Source organism: Sylvia atricapilla, chromosome Z (assembly GCF_009819655.1).
Source record: "Sylvia atricapilla isolate bSylAtr1 chromosome Z, bSylAtr1.pri, whole genome shotgun sequence".
Lineage (NCBI taxonomy): Eukaryota > Metazoa > Chordata > Aves > Passeriformes > Sylviidae > Sylvia > Sylvia atricapilla.
In genome coordinates this window covers 55921372-55943774 of record NC_089174.1, presented here as the reverse complement: position 1 = coordinate 55943774, position 22403 = coordinate 55921372, and the positions used below count along the sequence as shown (strand labels likewise).

Genomic DNA, 22403 nt, shown 5'->3' with positions numbered 1-22403 from the left:
CTAATACAGCACTTGAGATTAAACTATGTAAGTCTTCCTCAGTTAAAACTAGTACTTTCTATCTAAGAAACAGTTTACTTAACGATCTGCATAGTAGCTGGGTGGGCCACATTTACCCCTAGTTCAGTTCATTAATATAAATAAAATACAATGACCAGGAAAATAACCTAATTTTGGGGAAGCAAGTAACAGAGTTGGCAGCATGTGGGTGCACCTGAAAGTATCAACTTTCGTTAGCCTTCTCTAAATTGTGTCCACCTCAGCAACTATATCTTTACTTCTCAGTCTTACAAACAAAACAACAGTTTTCCAAAACTAGCTTCATCTCAAGAGAAAGAAAGACTTGATCTTGCATACTTTGTGGGCATTGATCCTGCATTCAAAAGGCAGTGGTGCATTTCAAGTGCTATAATTAAGTAACAGCATAATGCCAGTATGAATAAATATGAAGATACTAAAATTCAGTGCACTCCAGAGCTACAGGGCCTCAGAAAACCACATAATAACATAAAGCATTGCACTAATAAACCAGATCAAGTGTTTGCTAAGAAAAGTTGGACCAGTTGGTTGGATCTTTGAAAGGCTGGATCTGTGAGGTTCCTTGCAACCCAGAATCCTGTGACTATGAAGCTCATTCATAGATTTTGCTCTATTTGAGAGAATTTTTTCAAGTATTACAGTATACTACAGAATAACATTCTTATCCACATTTTCTTTCTTCACAATCAATATATGAATACATGCTACAGATGGTAATATTATGCAGACCACACATTTAATGATACGTATTCAGCTGATGGGTTTTTAACTCTGCAACTATCAGTTACAATAAAATTGCTCTGCTATTTTAGCTCTTACAAGTTGCCACACTAGAAGGACTACTGGACTTCTGTTCCAAACAATGTTTCTTCCTCAGTTTTATCAAGTTTTGAATAATTAGCATGGTGACTCAAATACTATTCATGGAGTGCCTGTCTTTAGCATGACATTAAAAAAGCCTCTTGAAAATATACCATGATTCAAGCTACCATGACCCCTACAGAACACAGTGCTAATATCATGGCCCTACTGTTTTCTAACTCACATAATTATGACTGGACACTAAACTCATGAAAGCCAAGGGCAAAACACCCATTAGAAAACAATTAGACAAAGAAAAAATCATCAGGTGATCAGGATACACTCACAGTGTATGAGTTAGCTTGAAGCACATGCCACATAGACTTACCAGCACTATAAGTGAAGTAAACTACATATAATCAGGATAGTACAAATAAACTAACAAGCTTTCACTTCCTACTGAAGGTTACCTTGTAGCAGCCATCTTCTGTAGGTATGTTCACAAGAATCACGAACTTAGAAAGGCAAAAGTCTTTTTCAAGTCAGTATGAGATCTGGTATTTCACTGCCTTGCTGAGGGGGAAACTGTTCCATATAGTTCACTCTAAACACCAGAAGTTTGTTCACTTCTGAACTGCCAAAATACATGCCATTCTTTATGACACCTGGCTTAGGTCTACAATTCAAGTTGTAACATATATTCTTGAAATTTTGGGATGAAATTTCAATAAGCTAGAATAAGAGATTTTTAAGTACTGAAGGCCAACAATGAATACAGCACAAACCATCCAACAGAACACTCAGTACTTCCACTGAAATTATCTAACACCTCAGAGTCACCAACTTCTACGTTGTCTGAAATCAAGTTCAATAACACTTGTCTGTGTCCATTTTCATACCTATCCCTGTGACAGGCAATAGTGCAATTACAAAATGGTAGTGAAAGAAGTTATCTGTTAAGTTGCATGGCTTAATTTCAGCTGAGCTTCCATTACCCTTCACTTAACTTATTAACCTCTATGCTTTTTCCCACTGTGGCATTGCATCTTGTCAACATCTGGTATTTCCATTATTTCATGTGTACCCTCAGTTACAAATGTTTATTTTCCCAAGAAAATCTTACTATCTTACTAGGAACAGCAAGTTCCTAAAATTTTCAGTCTTGAAGCTTTTTCATAGAAAATACAGAGATACTGTCTATAACGTAACAAAAGCTAACCAAACACACAGCATATTGTTCCCATGACAATATAATCACAGTGTATTTTAATGTACATTTATAACAGCAATAGAACCCAAGATAAAAGGGATGAAGATCTTCTTTTGCAAGCCAATGTAACTTTTTGTAATTCTTCTTTTATAATGTATTACAAAAGGCATGTTATCCTTTTTTATGAACTATTGCCATCATAAATGGAAGTCATCAGATTTGTTAAATGAGAGGAGATCCTGAAATTAGGCAAAAATCTACAAGGATTCTTCTACAAATCCCATTCAACACTGCTTTCAAGAGAAAATATTCACAAGAGCTGGCCCTTCACAGAATTAGAGAAATATCAGAGGCTTGGTTGTTAGCAGGCCTTGTTATCATTACTATAATATGATAATGATATATACATTAAATGATACACTATATTATATAATATAATACTATAAGACACAGGATCACAATGGTGGCTTTGTTTTAAGTAATGACTATGGAAACATTCAAATCACAGAATAAGATAACAATATATCTCAAAGGAAACTCAGTGCATTGTATGAGAATGTTGAAAAAGAAGGTTTATAATGTACAGAACAGTTAAGAAAGCTGGGAAATAATGAAAATAAAATAAGAAATGCAAAACTCCAAACAGAAATCAGTGTTTGCTAAAATGTACTCCTAAGATTAAAGGGGTATTTGATTTCCCTTTCAACAGTGCAGTCATTTTCATACACAAGTTTCAGAATTGATGTATATCCCTTTTACTCAAGAACCAGAACTACTCAAAAAGCTTTCCTGGTAGAAAAATTCCTTTCCAGAAAAACATTATGCATTTATATATACTAATATGTACGTATATCTGAATCAAATCACAAAATTGATTGGTACGGGTAGGAAGGGACCACCAAAGGGTCATCTGCTCTAACCTGCCTGCTCAAGAATGGTCAACTCAGAGCACATGGCATCCCAACAGTTCTAGAATATCTCCAGTTAGGGGACTCCATAACCTTGATGGGCAATCTGTGCCAGTGCTTGATCACTGCACAGTAAAGAATTCCTTCTTCCTGTTCAGGTGGAACTTCCTGTGCATCAGTTTCTGCCTATTCCCCTTTGTCCTATTACTCTGAGTAGTACTGAGCAGAGTCTGGATCCACAATTTTGACACTCTCCATTCAGATACTTGTATGTATCAATGAGGACTGCACTCAGTCATCTCTTCTCAAGGCCAAACAGGCCTAGCTCTCTCAGCCTTTCCTGATAAACAGATAGTCCAGTCCCTTAATCATCTTTGTCGCCCTCCAATAGACCTGCTCCAGCAGCATCATGGTTCTCCTGCACTGAAGATCCCAGAACTGGATGCAGAACCCCAGAAGTGCTTTCTGTGGCTGAGCACAGGGGGAATATCTGAATAAATGTAAGTACTGCGTGCGTAAAATGTACATGAGTAGGTATGTGTTTTTGTGCATATTTATATGTTAATGAGTTTACAAGGAAACTTATCTATGCATTTACCATAATGTATAGATACATACATACATACACACACAAAGAGGAAAGCTGCAGCAGAATTTCTGAAAGTTTCCCCTTCCACTCCATTTGCAGCTTATCTCTCTATACTGGCCACTGGTCAGTTTTTAACGAGTATTAAACTGCTTTTTGAAATAAATTTCCATTATATTTAAACATCAAATCAAAATCATTCTTGCAACCTGTGAAACAAAGACACATACATATTTAGTACTACCAAGGGCCTTCTGTCAATGAGTCTGAAATGTGCTAGCCACACTGGAATACACTTGGAGTCTTTAAGGAGATACGACAGGAATTTCTAACGCAATAACAACCAACAGGGAGAAACCAGGGAAATAGCTCAAAGAAATTTAGGGTTACTCCTAAAAGAAGGTTACTTGGCCAACAATTCAGCTCAAGTGCCTCTACACCAATGCATGCAGTATGGGGAGCAAACAGGAGAAGCTGGAAGCCACCACGCTGCTAGAAAGTTATGACCAAGCTGCCATTTCTGAAATTTGGTGGGATGAATCCCATTACCGGACACTCTGGCAAACTGTCCTCAGGGACAAGGAAGCAGAACAGAGCTGGCAGATCTTTAATTAAGTCTTCCATAGAGCATATGACCGAGGAATTCCCAGGAACAAGAATTCAGGCAAAGAAGGCAAGCAATGTTATGGCAGAATAGGGAACTCTTGGTCAAACTACAGGGCAGGAATGAAATCCAGTGGCAGTGAAGCAGGGACAGGTCTTCTTCCTGGGAAGAGCATTTGGGTGCTTCCCAGTTGTGTACAGATAGGGTAAAGAAGACCAAGGCAAAAACACTGTTCACCTTGGCGCAGCACATAAAGAATCTCAAAGGCTTCTACAGGTATGTTAACCAGAATGGGAAGGTCAGAGAAGGTATACCCACCCTGGGTATACAAACAAGCTGGAAAAATGGTAGCAATGGATGAGGAAAAGGCTGAGGTATTCAACAACTTTTTACCTCAGTCTTCACTGGTACTTCTCTTCTTGCACTTCTTGAGCAGATGGATCACAAAGCTAAGTGCTTCCCACGGTAAGAGAAGATTAGGTTTGTGACCATCTGAGGAACATAATCATGCATAATTCTAAGGGATCTGATGATATGCATCCCATAGTCATGAGGAAATTGACTGATGTAGTTGCCAAGCCACTCTTCATGATATTTGAAAAGTCATGGCAGTCCATCTCAGGTGACTGTAAAGGGGGAAACATTGAACCCATGTTTAAAAGGCCAGAAAGAAGGACCCTAGCAATGCCTGACCTGTCATCTTCCCTCTCTGCCTTGGAAGATCATGGAACAGATCCTTCCCAGAAGCTCTGCTAAGGAGTAAGGGAAGTGACTTGAGGACAACCTGAATTACTCCATCTTGCCTGACCAACCCTGTGGCCTCCTATGATGACTGACTACATCAGTGGAAAAGGGAAGGGCTATGGATGTCATTTATCTGGACTTCACATAAGGCCTCTGACACTATTTCCCACAATATCCTTTTCTCTAAATTGAAGAGATATGGATTTGGTGGATGGACTCTTTGGTGAATAACATGGATGACTGCGTTCAGAGGATAGTGGTTAGTGGCTCAGTATCCCAATGGACACCAGTGACAAGTGGGGTCCCTCAAGAGACTGTACTGGGATCAGTGTTATTTAATTTCTTCAGTCATTAAATCAATTACTACAATCAGTGGCACACACAGCAGAATTAAGTGCATCCTCAAGAAGTTAGAAGATGATACCAAGCTGAGTGGTGTGATCGACACTTCTAAAGGCCAAGATGCCATCCAGAGGGACCTGGACAAGCTCGAGGAGTGGGTCCATGGTAATGTCATGAGGTTCAACAAAGCCAAGAGAAAAGCGCTGCACCTTGGTCAGGGCAAGGCCTGGCACCAACATAGGCTGGGAAATTAAGGAAAGAGAGCAACCTTGAGGAGGGTGACTTGGGGTGCTTGCATAGATGAAAAGATGAATATAAACTGGCAATGTGTGCTTGCATTCCAAGAAACCAGCTGTATCCTGGGCTGCATCCAAAGCACCATGGACATCAGGGCCAGGGAGGGGATTCTGCCCCTCTGCTCTGCCCTGGTGAGACCCCACCTGCAGTGCTGCATCCAGCTCTGGGGTGCCCAGTCACATGGACCTGTTGGGGCATGTCCAGAGGAAGACCAACAAGTTCATTATATAGGGATGGTGCATGTCTCCTATGAGGAAAGGCTGAGAGAATTAGGATACTTCAGCCTGGGGAAGAGAACACTTTGAAGGTGACTTAATTGTGGCTCCTGAAGGGAACTTACAACAAAGATTAAGGGAGACTTTTCATACAGAAATGTCAGGGGAATGGCTTCTAACTGAAAAGAGGTAGGTTTAGATTAGGTATCAAGGATAAATTCATTACTGTGAGAGTAGTGAGGCACTGGAACAGCTTGTTCAGGCAATTTGTGGATTTCCTACCCCTGAAAGTGTTCAAGGCCAGGTTGGATAGGGTTTTAGATAGAGCAATCTGGTCTAGTGAAAGGTATCCCTGCCCATGGTGGTGAGGGGTTAGAACAAGACAATCTTTAGGGTCCCTTCCAACCTAAACTATTCCATTATTTTATGATTTTGCTTGTTATGAGCTAAATTTGTGTTCCTTTGTTATAAACTTAACACAACAAGAAAAAAAAAAACAAACAATCCTAAAAACTGATAGAATAAAACTGAAGTCTGAAGGTGAATAGTTGTATCCCTCACATCCTTGAGGCTTAACTCTATAAAGATGAGGACAAGAGTAGCTCTCTTGACCCCTTCACTCGGAGAGTTTCTCTCTTGCAACTGTTTGATCTACTGTAATTAGATTCTTCGTGAGTGTGGCAACTGCTACCTGAGAATTTTTTTTTTTGACCCTCCATGTTTGACAATGGGAAGACAGTAACTGCCTTTGTGCTCCACAGGTTTATCTAACAGACTTGTAAATCCTCTGTAGAGCCTAGAGGCTTGCAAATAATGCAAATTATACAAAACTCATCCCACCATACTTCCCACACCTGTGAATCATTTAGCAGAAAAAGGACCATGAAATTCCACATACAAATTACACGAGAGAACACAGCTGGAAAGAGGCAAGCCTCTTGTCCTGCTGCTAGAGTGACTAGAGATACAAGCCTGTCAGGTTCCTCCAGCATTATACTATCAGTCTCACTCACCTCCTTCCCTGCTGTCACCAGCATCACAGAGCCTATTATTCACCTCTTATTTTTAAAAGACTACTACTACAGTATCCACAGAGGTTGCCCATCAATCTCCACGAGACAGTGAAGAGTTTCTTCCCATTTTCTGACCCCCAAGCCAAACCACAAAGAACCAGCAGATCATCCTCATGCCTACTAGTGTCATACTGACCCCTCCATTGCGAAAGTGCCTGCTCAGGAATTGAAGAAATTCTTGCTTATGAAGAATCATTTGATATCACAAATCCTTTAAATATACTGGCTGACAAACAAAGACTGATTCACCAACTAGTACAAGTTACAAGTTAAGAGGAAAGAGAGAAGATTGTAACTTACATTCCAATGGCAAAAGTTTAGAAAAAAGCATAGTATAGGTAAAGGAATAGAAGCCTTTAAATCACACATCACTTATCTGTTATTGCTTCCTTTTCCTACTTCACTTTCTTTCTGCCTTACCAGGTGAATTACATTAGCTTAGACTTAAATTCACTTAGAAGCTTTTAGTTACATAATGCACATGATTTTACACATCGCTTTTTAATATTTTCACCGAAGTGAGGAAAATCTAAATGCCAGTTTGTGTACTGAAAAACATAAATTTCTCAGCCTCTCCACATTGCTTGTATAATCACTTAGCCAACTGGCTTGTAGTGTCATTTACTTTGATCAGGTATATTTCATGGGATATCAGAAACAAGGTGTGTCCAAAAGGTGGCTCAAAATATAGCTGCTAACTAAAATACAGTCATAGCCTAGCACAAAAGTTGAAAGCTTGCACTTTTACTTAAATAATATTTGAATTTTTTTTTCTAATTCTTAGCATCTCTATAAGAACAGCAAAATACTTTCCAAAACACCCTCTAGGATTCTGTACAGAATCTCATTCTGGAGAGCTAAGTATTATCAGTAGACTTTTAGAAGCTTATAATTGGCATCAGAACAGTATTTAAAAAATCTGCTTAACTGTATTATAGGCTATACATTACTGTCCATAATAATAACTTTTCAAACATACAGATGGGGTATATGCCTATTTGATAGTATTAGGAATATACCTGGGACTGCACAGTGAGATGGATAACAAAAGCCCTCTTTAATAGAACTGGCACACTGCCACAACAAAGCCAACAGAGTTAGGCCAGTAAGAGTCTATCAAAACAACTACAAAAGTAATTACTTAGCAATGAAATTTTAAATGTCTTAACAATAAAGGGTGAAAAAGCATTTTCAGGAAAATATTTCCCTTCGTTCAAAAAAATCGCACTAATCAGGAGTTCCAAATTAATTTACCTTAAATTTATTATACCTAAATTCAATTTCAAAGTAGTTTTATTGCAAAAAAGTCACCAGGCTAGTTACAGTAAAGAGAAGTGGTTCATCATGCTGAGCACATCTCTCTAAATGTCAAATGCTACATTTCAACAGGAAAATTTATTTGATTCCTAACTGGCCCTTTCATCTTTGATTTGGAAACCATGTAGTAAGTTTTAGACTCATCAAAGCTAAAATCAGTCTAGTAATGAAAGGATGTCTTAAACTAAGGGCACTTTTATATTTGTTCCAGATCATGTCTGAAGATGTTTTTTCATTTAAATATTTGTCTAATTCAAATCACAAAATAAAAATGCTTAGCTTCTAACTTCAGGAGAATGGAATTAAACATCAGCATTACGCATATTTCCAATGCTTGAACAAGAAAAATAAAAAGACTACTTTTGCTGAATTTTCTCTTAAACAGATTTTTCTTTGGATTCACTTGTTCATACAATCAACTAATATACTGCTGGTCACTTTGGATTCTATGTTCTGAATTCAAGCAAAAGGTGCAGTCAGGCTTTACTTATTTAATATCAAAAATACAAAGAATTAAAAAGCACAGAAATCCTATTAATAAACTATTACCTCTCATACTTTCAGATGATGCTATTCTAAAATATTTATATGAAATAAGGAAGTTTTAAAGAATTTTCCTGTAGCCCACTACATTTATATTCTTCAAAATCCTCTTAGCATGCTATAAAAAGTGCAAAGGAGTTGACTAGACTTCATTCAACAGTTTCATAAAACTTTAACTCCACTTGTTTCAGTGGCTTTACTCCCACTTCCAACCTTGCTGTGGATAGGAGCAATATGAGACCCTAATGTTCTACACAGAACAAAGAAGAATTATTAAAATTATAATTGAACTATAAATCTATAGGTTTCTTCTGGTCAAAATCTCCTTATGAAAGTCATATGAAGTTATACATCACATTGTTATAATGCTACTGATAAAAATGTAACTAAAATGCATTACAAAAGGTCAAATATAGAGAAGTGAGAAACAAGCATGTATTTTTTGCTATTATATAAATGGAGAGCTCAGAGTTCAGTTACACTGGGTTAACATGGGCTTCAAGAAATTTCAGAATGAAAATGTATGTAAATATGGCACTGGATTGGAGGGCATGCCTCAGTAGAATGAGGAAGTTGTGTCACAGCTATTAATTTTGGCTCTTTGAGTAGCAAACGAAGAATAAACTACTTAGATGCACCTAGATATTCTTGGCCAAATTTATGCCTCAGAAAAGACCATGACAATGCTTTTACAAAATCAAGAGTGAACTTCTGAGCTTTACTAAGTGGAGTATTTCAAAATACATTACAATTAGTATTTGCTATTTTTTTTCAAGTAGTTTGAAAGATTTGCAGGTTTTGATCCAAAACCAAGGAAATAGAAACAGTAGTCAAAAAGTCTATTATTGAACACATTTTAAAGTACAGTTTAGTCTGGCAGCTTAAAAAGTGAAAAGCAATATAGTTCGAAGTCATAGAAAATATTTTTTTCTTTGTAAAAGGCACTTAAATGAAACTAATGTGATTGACAAGTACCTCGCAAGCAAGCCTTGGCAACAGTTAGTGCAAATCCATCTCTTTACTGTTTTAAGAGAAATTCCTTCACAACTGTTTGTCTTTGCAATAACTCCTACAAAGCTCATTAGTGCCAGCCTTCGTTTATCCCCCATGTTGTGCATTTATCTCCGGGATGCATTATCAACATGTGGCACATGTCTGTGACATGCACAGAAGAGTTGCACCCCAGGACAGCAGCATGCATGACAATAGTGTTGACTCTTACTCCTTTATGGTTGCTGGGATGTAACCGAGAAATCTAATAACTGTGACAGTAGGCCTTTAGGTTTCTCCTTGCCTTTCCAGACAGTGAAGCTGCACAGACACTAATGAAAGGTTAAATGAATAGGAATAGCTGACAAGAGGTACAATAAAGAAGGGACTTGGTAATCCACAGACACTGAGCAGAGATCCTCGGCTCAAGCCGAGAAAGGACAGCACATCGCCGAGTCACAATATTTAAAACAGCTTGCTATACACAGAGGCTTTTGTGTCTGGGTACATGTCTGGCTTTGGAAGAAAAAAAAAGATACTGAAAAGAAATTTCAGCATGAGGCACTTCAGCAAATGTCAGGTCACAAAAAGGGAAAAATGTTTTTTTGTTTGCTCTTACATCTTTGTATTCAACAGTAAAGAGCATTGACTAAGAGCACAAACCAGAAGTTCCAAAATAATACATATTTGACAAATATAATAAAGTTGCAACACTAATTCAGTGTGATTCCAGCTGACAGCATGACGGGTGTTGCACATACACCCAGCTTCATTTACAGCTGATAGCAGTTAATAAAACGCTTTGCATACCCTTTAAAACTTCCCATAGCTGAAGGTTTTCTAACAGGCCTAGCTTCTACAGTTTTATATGCAGCAGAATGGTAGACCTAACCAATTATAATACTCTGCAAAAACATAGCTGAACTTCCAGACAGTGCACCAGACCATGGTGACTTAAAAACTTTTTAGTGGTTAGCTTATGGCACTTTGATTTCACTTGGCTTGTGACTTACAAATCAGCATTATGAACATTCTGGCTTTTATAATGAAAAAATAATTGCAATGCCCAGCGTGATTTTAAAACTTTTCTTTTTACAGTTTTCTACAAAAATGTGATTTATGTACATAATATGACATTTAAAAATTTAAAGAAACAGAAAGAAATCTCTGAAGTAACAAATCAGAAGCAAATCTGATCGTTACCTGAATTTATGTGAGTTCTTTTTAACATAAAATATTTCAGGAGAGAAGTACTGAAATAGATGCTGCAGATGAAAAGAATTCTCTCTCAAAATCCTTGATTTATCTAGAATAAAAAAAAAAAAGTACTTACATATCTATCTGGAGTATAAAATATACATATTTATAATATGTGGTGAGAGTATTATGATAAGATTCTAAATGAGAGAACCTCTTTGAACAACCACATTACAGCAGAACTCTTGAGTGTACTAAGATTCTAATAATCAAGAAATAAAGGGTTTTACTAGCACAGCACATAATGAGAGCTACTGTGTGAGAGATAAAGGAGACAAATCTGGTACTTTATCTCACTGGATTATATAATTTACTGAAAAGGTAAATAAGTTTGTGCAGAGTAATACTTCTAAAATCTGCCATATAAATATTAAGCAGCAATTATGATCAATGCATTTTTAGGAAAAATATGTCAGAATTTAGGTGGGATGAAACTGACACAGAATACAAGGTTTAGACAGATGCTTTTTATTAAGCCATGTTAAATGCTATTCTTCTAAATTAAGTACAAATTCCTGGCTAGAGTAGGAAGTGATACACATTTCCAAAATGACAGATATACTCTATTTGTTTTGCATTTTATGAGGAACCTTTTGTATTTCCAGACATGTACATTTTCTTCCTAACACATACTAATGGTAGACATTAAATCAAATTAAATCACTAAATAAAAAGTTCTGTGCAAACCTGCAGACTGAGAGTCAGGACTCTTATTAAACAACATTCAGCGATGAAAAGACTTCACATTCTAGTGACAGTGTCCAAAGTGCAAAAGGGAAAGGGACACTGCCAGAAACGCCCATCTCTGAGACGAAAGAAAAATAAATTTGGTTTTTGTACAAAATCCAATGTTTTACTTGGACTTGTTTTAATGTAATTGCTTTGCGTTTGGTCATTTCTGCTTTGTTTGAAATTCACAAGATCTGTAGTCAGCCACAAATCCTACTGACATACACAGACACATAACACAGAATAAAGCCACCTCAAAGTCTAATTTCTAGATCTTTGGCTCGGAAAAAAAAGGTAGGAATCAGCCCTCCCTTATTCAGAATATTTTTCCCCTTTTTTCTACCTATGGCATATTTAACAAAATCCGGAAGCTCCCTCTAGCTCTCCAGAGGAGCTTAACTGACCAATGATCCCTTACAGTTCGTTTCCATTTTCAAAAGCAATACTGAGAGAGAGAGTGAGAGCAGTATTTCCCTTACATAATACATGTTCTTGTTTCCATTCAGCAGTGTTTTTAATTCTACAACTTGAAAGGATGTGGATTATATGTGAGAACATCTGCTATGAAATACAGAAAGTTAAATACTGCTTACTCTTGTGCAGCATATTAAAGACCCTCTTAATCATTTCCAACTTACACTTTATTTACCAAGTTCTGGTTTGAAATTTTACATTGTTTGACAACCTAGCCATGTATGTATTAAACATACACACACACACACACACAAACACACCTTCATTCTACCTTCCAATAACCAAGTGCAAAATCATGTATAAAGAAACGTGACAGATAATGCTGTAGCCCCTTTAGATCCCAGATTTTAAGTACAAAATGTTAGTTAAAATCAATTTGCTGGCATATGCGGATTTTCCAGAAAACCAGTAATGCCAGTGGTAATTTGCTGACTGTATTTTCACCTACCATAATATTTATACATACCATTTGTAATGGCTTTTATTGTTTAATCTCCACTGCATTTCAGTATTGGATACTACAGAATTACAGTTATTTAGCAGGCTATAAATAATGTAGTTGGCATGTGCAATTGATATTTAAAATGTCTTACAACAACTGTAAAAGCCTCATTACAGAGTAGCAAATCATTTCTAACAAGCAAGTTCAACTGACAAACACCAAAGTAAACCTGCAGTCGATGCTGCAAGCATGTTTGTTTTATTTAAATGATACACATTTAATGCAGTGTGCAATTTAATGCCATCAGCACAAACTTTATTAAATGAGAAAGCGAAGTTCCAAAGTAATATGGTAATTGTGAAGTTTTGGAAAATAAAACTGTAGTATTAAAAATAAAAGGAATTCTCAGTAACAACCGAAAGAATAGCTGACTTTCCCCTCCCCCTTCTATGAGCTAGTGTCCAATTTCTTCTTTTCTGAACAGCTGTATTATCCAACTTAAGTTGCTCTGCTAATTTCAGTCCCACAAGGACTAACTTGGAAGGCAAAAAAGTACTAGAAAAGATCAATTTGCTGGGAAAGATCAAATGAGAAAACTGTGGGGACAGCACCAGGTCATAGTATGAAGAACTAAGCAGACCTGTTCTTCATTAACTTAAGCTCTCTTGGGATGTCACACACTACCTGTCCATAGGCTTATTGAACCGCCTACCCCTCATCTCTGTACCACTCTTCTGGGCCCAAGTGAATCATATCCTGCTGCTGACAAGTTAGCAGGGGACTGCGGCTGCAACATGAAAGTACTTTTCTTTCTTGTCTAAATCAGGCAGATTTTTGAAAAGAGGACACAGCACTGACTCGTGACATGGCAAGATGAAATGAGAGGTCTGGGCTGGTCTTCGAGCTGTGTAGATAAAAGTAATCAAATGACACTCCTGGAATGCAAATTGGCATTCTTGACTGCAGCAATTGCACAACCATGAAACATCTCTGACAGCAAGCAAGATTAGGACAAAATGTTATGTAAAGCACTGAACTCAAAAACTCACTAGAAAATTCAAACTGTAACATTTACATTTTAATATAGCAATAGCCATCTCTGCTTTTGTCTGTTTCTTTACTTTGTTTACTGCAATTGCATACTCGACTTTCTCAAACACCTCAAAAATAAAAATGTAATGCAATTACAGGCATAGGTCTGCTTCGAAAAGTTTTTTCCTCTAAAATGTTATGCTGCTGTATGTTTTACAAAACAGTGTACCAAGGTAGGGATTTTCTGTTACATGTGCAAGATGTGTGCTTAAGAAACACTTTCACAATCTCAAGTCTTAAAAGCAGATTCAAAATCTGCTTATAACAAACAGTTTACAATTTACACTCAGATTTTTCTACATATGGATTAGGTAAAGACGATGCATTTGAAATATTTAGCAAGTTTTAAAATCCATGTACTTTAGGATTTTAAAGTAAAACATACATAGAGCTACTTGGCTCATTAATACTGGACAGTTTAAAATAAAACTACAGCATATCAGAGAGCATATATGCCCCATTAAATTTCAGATTAAAAAATCCTTCCATTTTTAAGGGCAAGGAAAGTTCCACATACTTTTGCAGGAACTTGGTATTCTTGTGCAGATACGCTGACCAGGCTTATTAAATATTACTATCTGAAATGAACTCAGTAATTAAACTGTGAACATTTGTACTCTGAAACTGTGACAAAAATGCTACCCATTTTATGATTTGTCTATGGAGATGGGTTATAAGACAGAAGGGGAAATGGAATATAGCGAGAAATATAAACCCACTTCCACTAAAAAATATTTCAACAACTACTATCTACAGCTAACATACAGATTAAGAAAAAAATAAGTAATATTCTGCTTTGATTTCCTACTTAAAAAATAGCTTCATACTATTTTAACCACCAGACACACAAAAAAGACGCTCGTTGCCACTTTAATCCTGGGTACACAGATTACTACATGATGGGTTTTGTGCCTCAATTTTACAACAGCTTGACTCTAGGGTAAATGGGAACCATCATAAATCGCATGCTGCTTTCAAAACCACTTTAATTTCTGTCAGTGTTACTGTAACCACAGTCCTGGGCACATGCTGCTTTTTCCCCCTCCCCCTCCCCTTTTTTTTTTCCTCTTTTTTTTTTTTTTTTTTTTTTTTTTTTTTTTTTTTTTTTTCCTCTTCGTTGTTGTCTACATTTGACAGTTGCATCTCCTACACTCCAATTGTGGCTTTGATCACTGAAACAAGACATGTAATGTTAGGGAGAGATCGGAAAAAACACAAACCCTCCATCGTAAACTCCATTCACGCAGATATTCTCTATCTATAGTTCGAGTACTGTATATACATACATACATGTACACATGCAGAAACATACACATATATAAGTAGACACAGATACAGATATATACATGCACTTGTGTGTGTGCATTGTACATATGTATGTGTATATTCAAAGCACACAAGACAGCTCGGTAACATCCCTAGAGTGAGGTGACAAAAGCTGACTGAAAGCAGAGCAGTAGTCTAACAGCGACTGGAAACATACTACATTGAATGTGGGATGATCACCGTTCATCACCAGCTGAGGTCGATCCATGTGTTAACGTGAACAGTTATCATTCCGCATGTTAAGTGTAGTCATGGCCTAAATGAGCTTGTCTTTCGCAGCTGTTTAACCTATCCTCACATCAAAACCCTGACAAACGGACTTCAAATGAGATCCTTGGCCATTTCGACTTTTAATTTTTAAATTAAAAGCCCAAACCCTGCTTTGCAAAACCTCTACTGTAAAGGAGACGTGCATGTACACAGTACACGAAATAAGCAGCAAAAACTTGTTCTAAGTTGGTTTTTGAGGGGCTCCACCTTCTTTACAGTTAGGGCATCAGGCTAACTTTCCAAGTTCTGTTAGCAATCGCTGATTGGAGAGGCGCAAACTGCAAGCACATGCACAACAAAAAAAGAGTTTCGGAGGGAAGGTGGATTTACACTCCTGTCTCCCTGCCGCAGGCGATGTTTCACACGCGAACACAGAGCTCCTTCCCGCTCTCAAAGTTTACCTTTACAAAGTGTAAAACAAACCGTACTCATTTCCGAGCAGAAGGTGGTGGCCAAAATTTATCAGACCACCGTATGTTCGACTCAATCCCACTCCACCTTCACTCTCCCTTCCTCCATCCGCAAACACTTTTTTTACACTAGCTCCTCATCTCTAGTGAAAGGAAGGAGGCGTTAAAAAGCATGGGACCATCCCATTTCAACCCCACAGACTCACTTAAAAGTTTAGCATAACCTCTTAGACATTTTCTTCCCCCAATCCATGCAGCAGAGAGCTGATTTATTTATTTATTATATCCCTACTTTGCTTTGCCCGGCTGCCTGTTTCTTTGAAGGCTGAAACACACCGAGAGCAAGCAGGGCTGCTTGTGTTACTACACAATTTATTAATCAAATCAAACCAAAGTAAAGGCTAGAATGAAAACGAAAGGCTGCTTGAAACTTCTTACCATCTCTGCATGCTGGTTGTCAAGTGCACCCCCTGTCTCTCGATCTCCTCTCAGCGGCAGTGCCTGCACCCTTCCTTTTGCCTCTGGGCTCTCAGCACTACACTCTCTCTTTCTCCCCTTCCCTTTCTCCTTCACTTCCCTTCCCCCACCCTGACCCCAGGTGATTTGAAGTAAAAATGGAGATTTAAAAAAAAAAAACTTTTTCCCCCTAAAAAAAAATTTTTAAAAATTAAAAAAAAACACCCAAAACCGAAACAAAATCCCGCACCACTAACCAACGCAGAAAAAAAACAAAGAAAAAAAAAAGGAAAAAAAAAAAAAAAAAAAAAAAAAAAAAGAAAAGAAAACCAGCAGCTGCAGCAGCAGCGACAGTGTCTCTCTCCCCCCTCCCCCCCCCAACTCTCTCTCTCTGACTCCCTCAAAACTTCAGCCCCCAAAATTCGGCCGGAGCAGCACGGAGAAAGAAAGAGAAAGAGCTTTCAGCGGAGAACTGGAAGTGATGGGAGGAGGGACCCAGGTTCGGGTCAGAGCCTCCACAGGTTGGTTTGTTGTTGTTGGGATCTTTGGCTGGGGAAAGGGAGGCGGCGGGGGGAGGCTGCGAGCGGGTCCGAGAGAGCAGCGCTGCTTCCTTCTAACCCCGCGCTCAGGGGCGAGGGCGGCAGGCAGGGAGGCAGAGGGAATTATTTTTTCACTCACACACACTGACACACACACACACACACACACACCCCCACACCCACGCGCGCGCACACCCACACCCACACCCACCCCCGACTGCTCTTTCCCCTTCCCTCTGCCTGCTCCCTCCCCCGCAAATTTTCTGTGCCAGGCGGGGGCCGCGGCAGAGGCCGCCCTCGCCCAGCTGTCAAAAACACCCAGCGACCGCCGCCAACTTTGTGGCGAGGGCGGCCGGCGGCGCCGTACGGGGCTGCCGCCCCTCTGCCTCCTCTGCCCCTTTCGCCTTCCCGTCCTCCGCCCTGCTGCTCCTCGAGCGGCTGCAGTCCCTCCCGCTGCTTCTCCTCCTCCTTATCGGCTCCAGGCGAGAGGGAAGGCGGCAATGCGAAAGAAAGCTGGAGGGAGGGCTGAGAGGGGGCAGAGAGACGGCGAAAAATGGAGCGTAGCCCAGAGGAGGGGGTAAGAAGCCGGAGGGGAAGAGGGAAGAGCGTTAGAAAGGAAGGGAAAAGTTAGGCGAAGTTTTTGCTCGTGGTGCCGGTTTCCCGCTTCCCACCCATTGCTCCATCAGCTCCCAGGGCTCGGCGGCGGTGGCGGCGGCTGCTGCTCGGTGTGGGATCTGAGGAAATATTTTGTAAAAGGGTGGGATTTTTTTTTTTTTTTTTTTTTTTTTTTTTCTGTGGAGGGAGCGGGGGGGGTGGGTGGGGGTGGGTAAGGGAGGCGGGAGGAGGTGAGCCGTCACGGTTGTACGTTCGCAGGCAAGAGACAAGAGTCACATCTGTGTGTGACACGGAGCCAAACCGAGTGAAACCCTGCCCCGGCGCCGCCGTGCAAGCGCAGCAGCCGCCGCGGCCCTGCCTGGGCGCGCAGGCACACGGCGGCCGGCCGGGCGCGCTCCCGCGGGGGCACGGGGCGGGGCGGGACGTTCCGCGCCCTCCCGCGGCCGCCGGCGGATCGGAGCGGCCCGCGGCGCTCCGCACGGAGGCAGCGCACGGCGCCGGGCACCGCGCTGCCGACCGTCACTGCCCGCCGTCCGCTCTGAAGCCTTCCCTTACCGGTTCGAAGCGCCGGTCTCCGCGCGGGCCGCGCCCGGGGGCTGGCAGGGCCGACCCGCGTCGCTGCTCGGTCGGGGGACGGTGGCTGAGGGCTGTCAGGCTTCACCTGCGGGGACGGGCAGCCCAGCGCGGCTGTCCCTCGTGTCCGGCCTGAGAAGGCGCTCAGGGTCACCAGTGCGGTCACAACCGGCTCCCCTCGTCAGGCGCCGTGTAAACACGAGGCTTGTACACGAGGTTTAAACACGCCTGGACCGTTAAAAAGTGAACATGAGGAGAACTTTCCGGGCGATGTGAAACACAGAACATTTTGCTCCCTTTTGGTCTAGCTGGACACTCAGATGACCTAGCAGGAACTGAGAAAAATTGAGAGAATATGGGAGATAGCTGTCTGCACTCCTGATTTTTCCTGCATCTGCTATGGACTGAACTCACAGCAAGCTCGCTGTAATGAACGGCATGTCCCCGGGAATTGCCAACTTCCCATGCTTGTTACCATATTTTGGCATCTTGGTTACTTATTTATTTCCTATGCCTGTCAGAAGAGAAAAGAGTAAATTATCTGTGTTAGTATCAAAGTAGATTTTCATAAAACCCGATTTAATATATCTCAATATCTGTTTTCATGAAAAATTCTTTTTGTTTTCTGGGTATCTGTTGGATACTTTGATTAGGCATAATATGTATCAGCTTATGGACAGGTTTGTAGTGTCCACACTTCATCAGGATTAGTTTTGATCTTTGAGGGCATGTTTCAGGCTCTAAACGACAATTCAAAATGATTTTGCGTTCATCAGGATTTGGGTTTTTTTTGGTTTTTTTATGTATAAGTACCATGACCAATGAAGATTTTGAGTAATTTATGGTCGTTCTGAAAAAAAATCAAAAAAATCACGGGCCTAATTAAGCCATGACTTGGTGCATTTTCTGTCAAATAGGAGAGATAAGAAAAACGTTGTTAATTATTTCAAAGTCACATTTTATCGTACATAAAAACGCATTTGCCCTTTTGAACCAGGGAAGGGCCAAGAAGTTGCCAAAAAATTGTGTTCACACAGCCCCCTCGTGGTCAAAGCCTTCAGAGCCTCACAACCATCTCTACTCACGAAGGGTCAAAGCACACTGATGCAATTAAAAATACAGTGCTGCAACCTTGGCTCACGAAAGGCATGGTCACTTGCTAAAATAAAGATATGCCATGCCCATTACAAGGCTGATCTTCACTGTGCAGTTTCCCTGAAGTGAATCAAAGATTATGAATGGTTACAGCTTTATGAAATATTAGAGTAGGTGGATGGCCATTCAACTAATCTTAAAATCAGATTTCCTTACTACTTTGGAATTTATTTTTTTTTTTAATTTCGGCTAGGCATTTGGAAGATACATTTCTATATGCACTAAGTGAGTAGTTTACATTGATAATAGCCTATATCAATAAAAAATTTTATCTACGTTCTGATCTGTCATTTCAAAGAACATGTAAGTGTAGCACAATCATTAATAGCTTCAGACACATTATTTTTAAAGACTTTAAATAATTTTATATGAAAACTAATAAAGCTTCATGGAGTTATTCCTATGTTATCTTGCTTGATAGTTGTTTCAGCATTTTTAAACCTTTTTTTCCCCTTCCACCTGTCTATAAGCCAATGTCTTTTGTATTGGCAGTATATTACAGCCTCTTGAAAGCTGATGAGGAGGTAAAATGGCTTGAGGCAAGCTGGCTGTTGGGAGTTCTGCTTCTTGGGTTGACAGTATGGGGTTACAGGATAAACACTGTGAAGTAAGACACTTCTGCTTTACAGGATCAGTACCAAAATAACAAACTGGTGGCATTTGCATACATAATATCATTAGTCTTCAGCCTGAACAAGCTCCAGGTTGTTCTGAAATTTCACATCTTTCAAAGTCATGCTTTCAGTCACGTATACAATAGTGTTTAAAATTTCCATTGAATTATTGCTTTCAAGTTTGACTACTGTGTAGTATATTCTGAGATAAAACTAAGAAGATTGACCCACATTAAAATACTATACCATCCACATGCACGGCACCTTTTGTTTCTTTATAGTGCTCCAGTGACTGTGAAATCAGCACATCATTGATATTGTGGGAAATTATGACAACACACCTTTACTTGCAGTTTAGTGTCAAAAGACAGTGTACAGACTCATGGTGCATCACAGGACTGTCTTATGACTTCTCAATGTGTGTAATTACCTTGCATTTTGGATATTATATGCAAGGTTTCAGAGAGTAAGTGCAAAACCTAAACTTTTTTTTTCTTCTTAATCTAATGATATTTTTTTTGTGAAGAAAACAGTGTCTCTAACAATTTCAGCCTCATCAACAGAGATATATAGACAGCAAGTCTTTCTCATTGTAATTTTCCTTCAAAACCAGATTTGACCACTTTAACGAAGTAGTATTCCTTGTCTGAGATTTATTAATGTGAACAAAGTTAGAAGTAAAATAATTTTCTTCAGGGTTTTTTTGGGTGTGTTTGTTGGAGTTTGGGGGAGTTTTTTGGGTTTGGGAAGGGCTTTTTCATTTGGTTGGTTTGGGTTTTTTGCTTTTGGGGTTTTTCTTCTTTGGTTGGTTTGTTGTTTTTGTTTTTCACAGATGGGAGCACCAAGCTATTGCAAATTAGAGTCTGACTTGTAACTGCAACTTGAGAAGAATGGAACCATAATTAATCTAAATTGTGATGTCTCCAGCGTGTGTTATTTCTCTGCTGTCTTGATCCTATTTCTCACAGATGGAATTTATGCTTCACTTGAATCTTACCTATTTTGCAAACCTGGAGGTGTGGTCCAGAGGATTTACCCACATAGAAGAGGTAAGGTGGGACATAAGGTACCAGTCTTGAAAGGGACTATAGCAAGATACCAAACCCAAGTCTTTCGTATTCTGATGGGTAGCAAGGTAAGATAGAACACTTCTAGAGAATGGTATAATTGAAATGTAAATGAAAAAAGAGTTTACTGGTAGAAAGAATCTCCAACGGAGAAATTATTCCCAGTCCTGAAAATGAAACCTGTTTTCTGTAATGCAAAATTTGTACTGGAGCAAAGAATTCATTCTAAAAATACCCATCAATACTTTGGACCAATGCCATCATGAAGTCCTAATCTGATTATTAATTTTATTTATGAATATGGATGTACCATCCATATACATACTGAATATTTGTATTCCTATGCTAAATGTTACTTACAACAGCTGGCCTAGCTTGTATCATGACTTAAAATACATAGGCTCCTACTTACTATTAGAGATTTTACTTTTCCCTTTCTTCTTTTATCTTTTTTTCTTCTTTTTAGGCATTTTTGTTTGAGTTTTATGCTAGTTAGTCTCTCATATTATGATGTTTGGGAGAACTTCAACCATTGTCAATAATCTGATTAGGAGAGAATATCTGAGCATTTATTATAAAAAAGGGTCTAAAGGTTTCTTAGACAAATTATAATCTTCTGATGGAGTTTGAAGTTTGACCTTACATTAGCAGAGTTTCAAGGATGCTACTTCTAAAGGGGTTCAGCTAAACATTGCTCTGAACCCCAGGGGCCTGAGTCAAGATGTGAACTAGAGACCAACTGTAAACATTAGGTTTAAAGTCACAGGATGACACAGGAGCTTAGAGACAGAGGTAGAATCTAAGTCTCCAGGATCAAGTTTAACTGCTTCATCTGTTTTAACCCTAGTTCCAACTTTCTGTCTTGTTCATCACATGCCTTAAAACTTTAGCAGTAAAATAAGGAGGAGTATTGGGAAAGAAGCTCTATTCATTGTACAGGCAGTCTATTTAGAGATTGTCATCTTTTCTCTGTACTTGATACAGATGTCAAAACTGTGTTGCAGGAAGAAAACTGTACGTGATCATACAATTTCAGATGCTGTGTACTCATCACATCAAAGGGCTGAAATAATATTGTGTACACATTTCTAATGATAACATTTCTTAACTTCTGAACATACAACTTTCTAACCCCTGCTAGCCAGCTGTCAAAATTCAGTATTAAGCTCATGAGACTATGTCAAATAACAATACTGATACTGTAGTGTTCTGAGTAAAAAAGTATTTTTGTTATGGAAGAAGTGAAGTAAGAATAGCTCATGTTTCCTTTGCCTCTTTCACTGAAATATTGAAGGTGATTCAAAGCCTTTCCAGCACTTCAGTGTTGCTAAATCCTCCCAGTCATAATGGTGGTTTTGGGGAATGAAAACAGGCTATCTGCAGCACATCCATCTTTTTTCTTTTTTTACCATATCCTCTGTACCAGATATTTTCTAACACTCTTGGAAGTTGCTACCACAGTTTGATTTATCCTAAACTTTCCCAAAACGTTTCCCTAATTAGCAGATTTTCTTTAAGACTAATATGCTTCCAGGACAGTATGGGCTCAGCTGAAAGAACATGTATTAAAAGCAATAGATATAGATGTTACTTTGTACTTCTACAACTTCTACAGTTTTTGTAAGGGACACTAGGAGATTTTAAACAGAAGCAAAGAAACAAAACTATTCAACTATTTACCTATTCAGCTTTAGAGATGAAAGGAATACAGTGTA

General features: G+C 39.2%; 1 long non-coding RNA gene across 1 annotated transcript in view; it reads right to left on the bottom strand.

Annotated features, from left to right (window-relative positions):
- LOC136373906 (uncharacterized) overlaps positions 1–16339 on the bottom strand; it is a 209994-nt gene extending 193655 nt beyond the window's left edge. The window contains exon 1 of the long non-coding RNA XR_010745767.1: positions 16108–16339. This is a non-coding gene — a long non-coding RNA (uncharacterized lncRNA). The remainder of the gene's footprint in view (positions 1–16107) is intronic.
- Positions 16340–22403: the final 6064 nt, after the last annotated feature.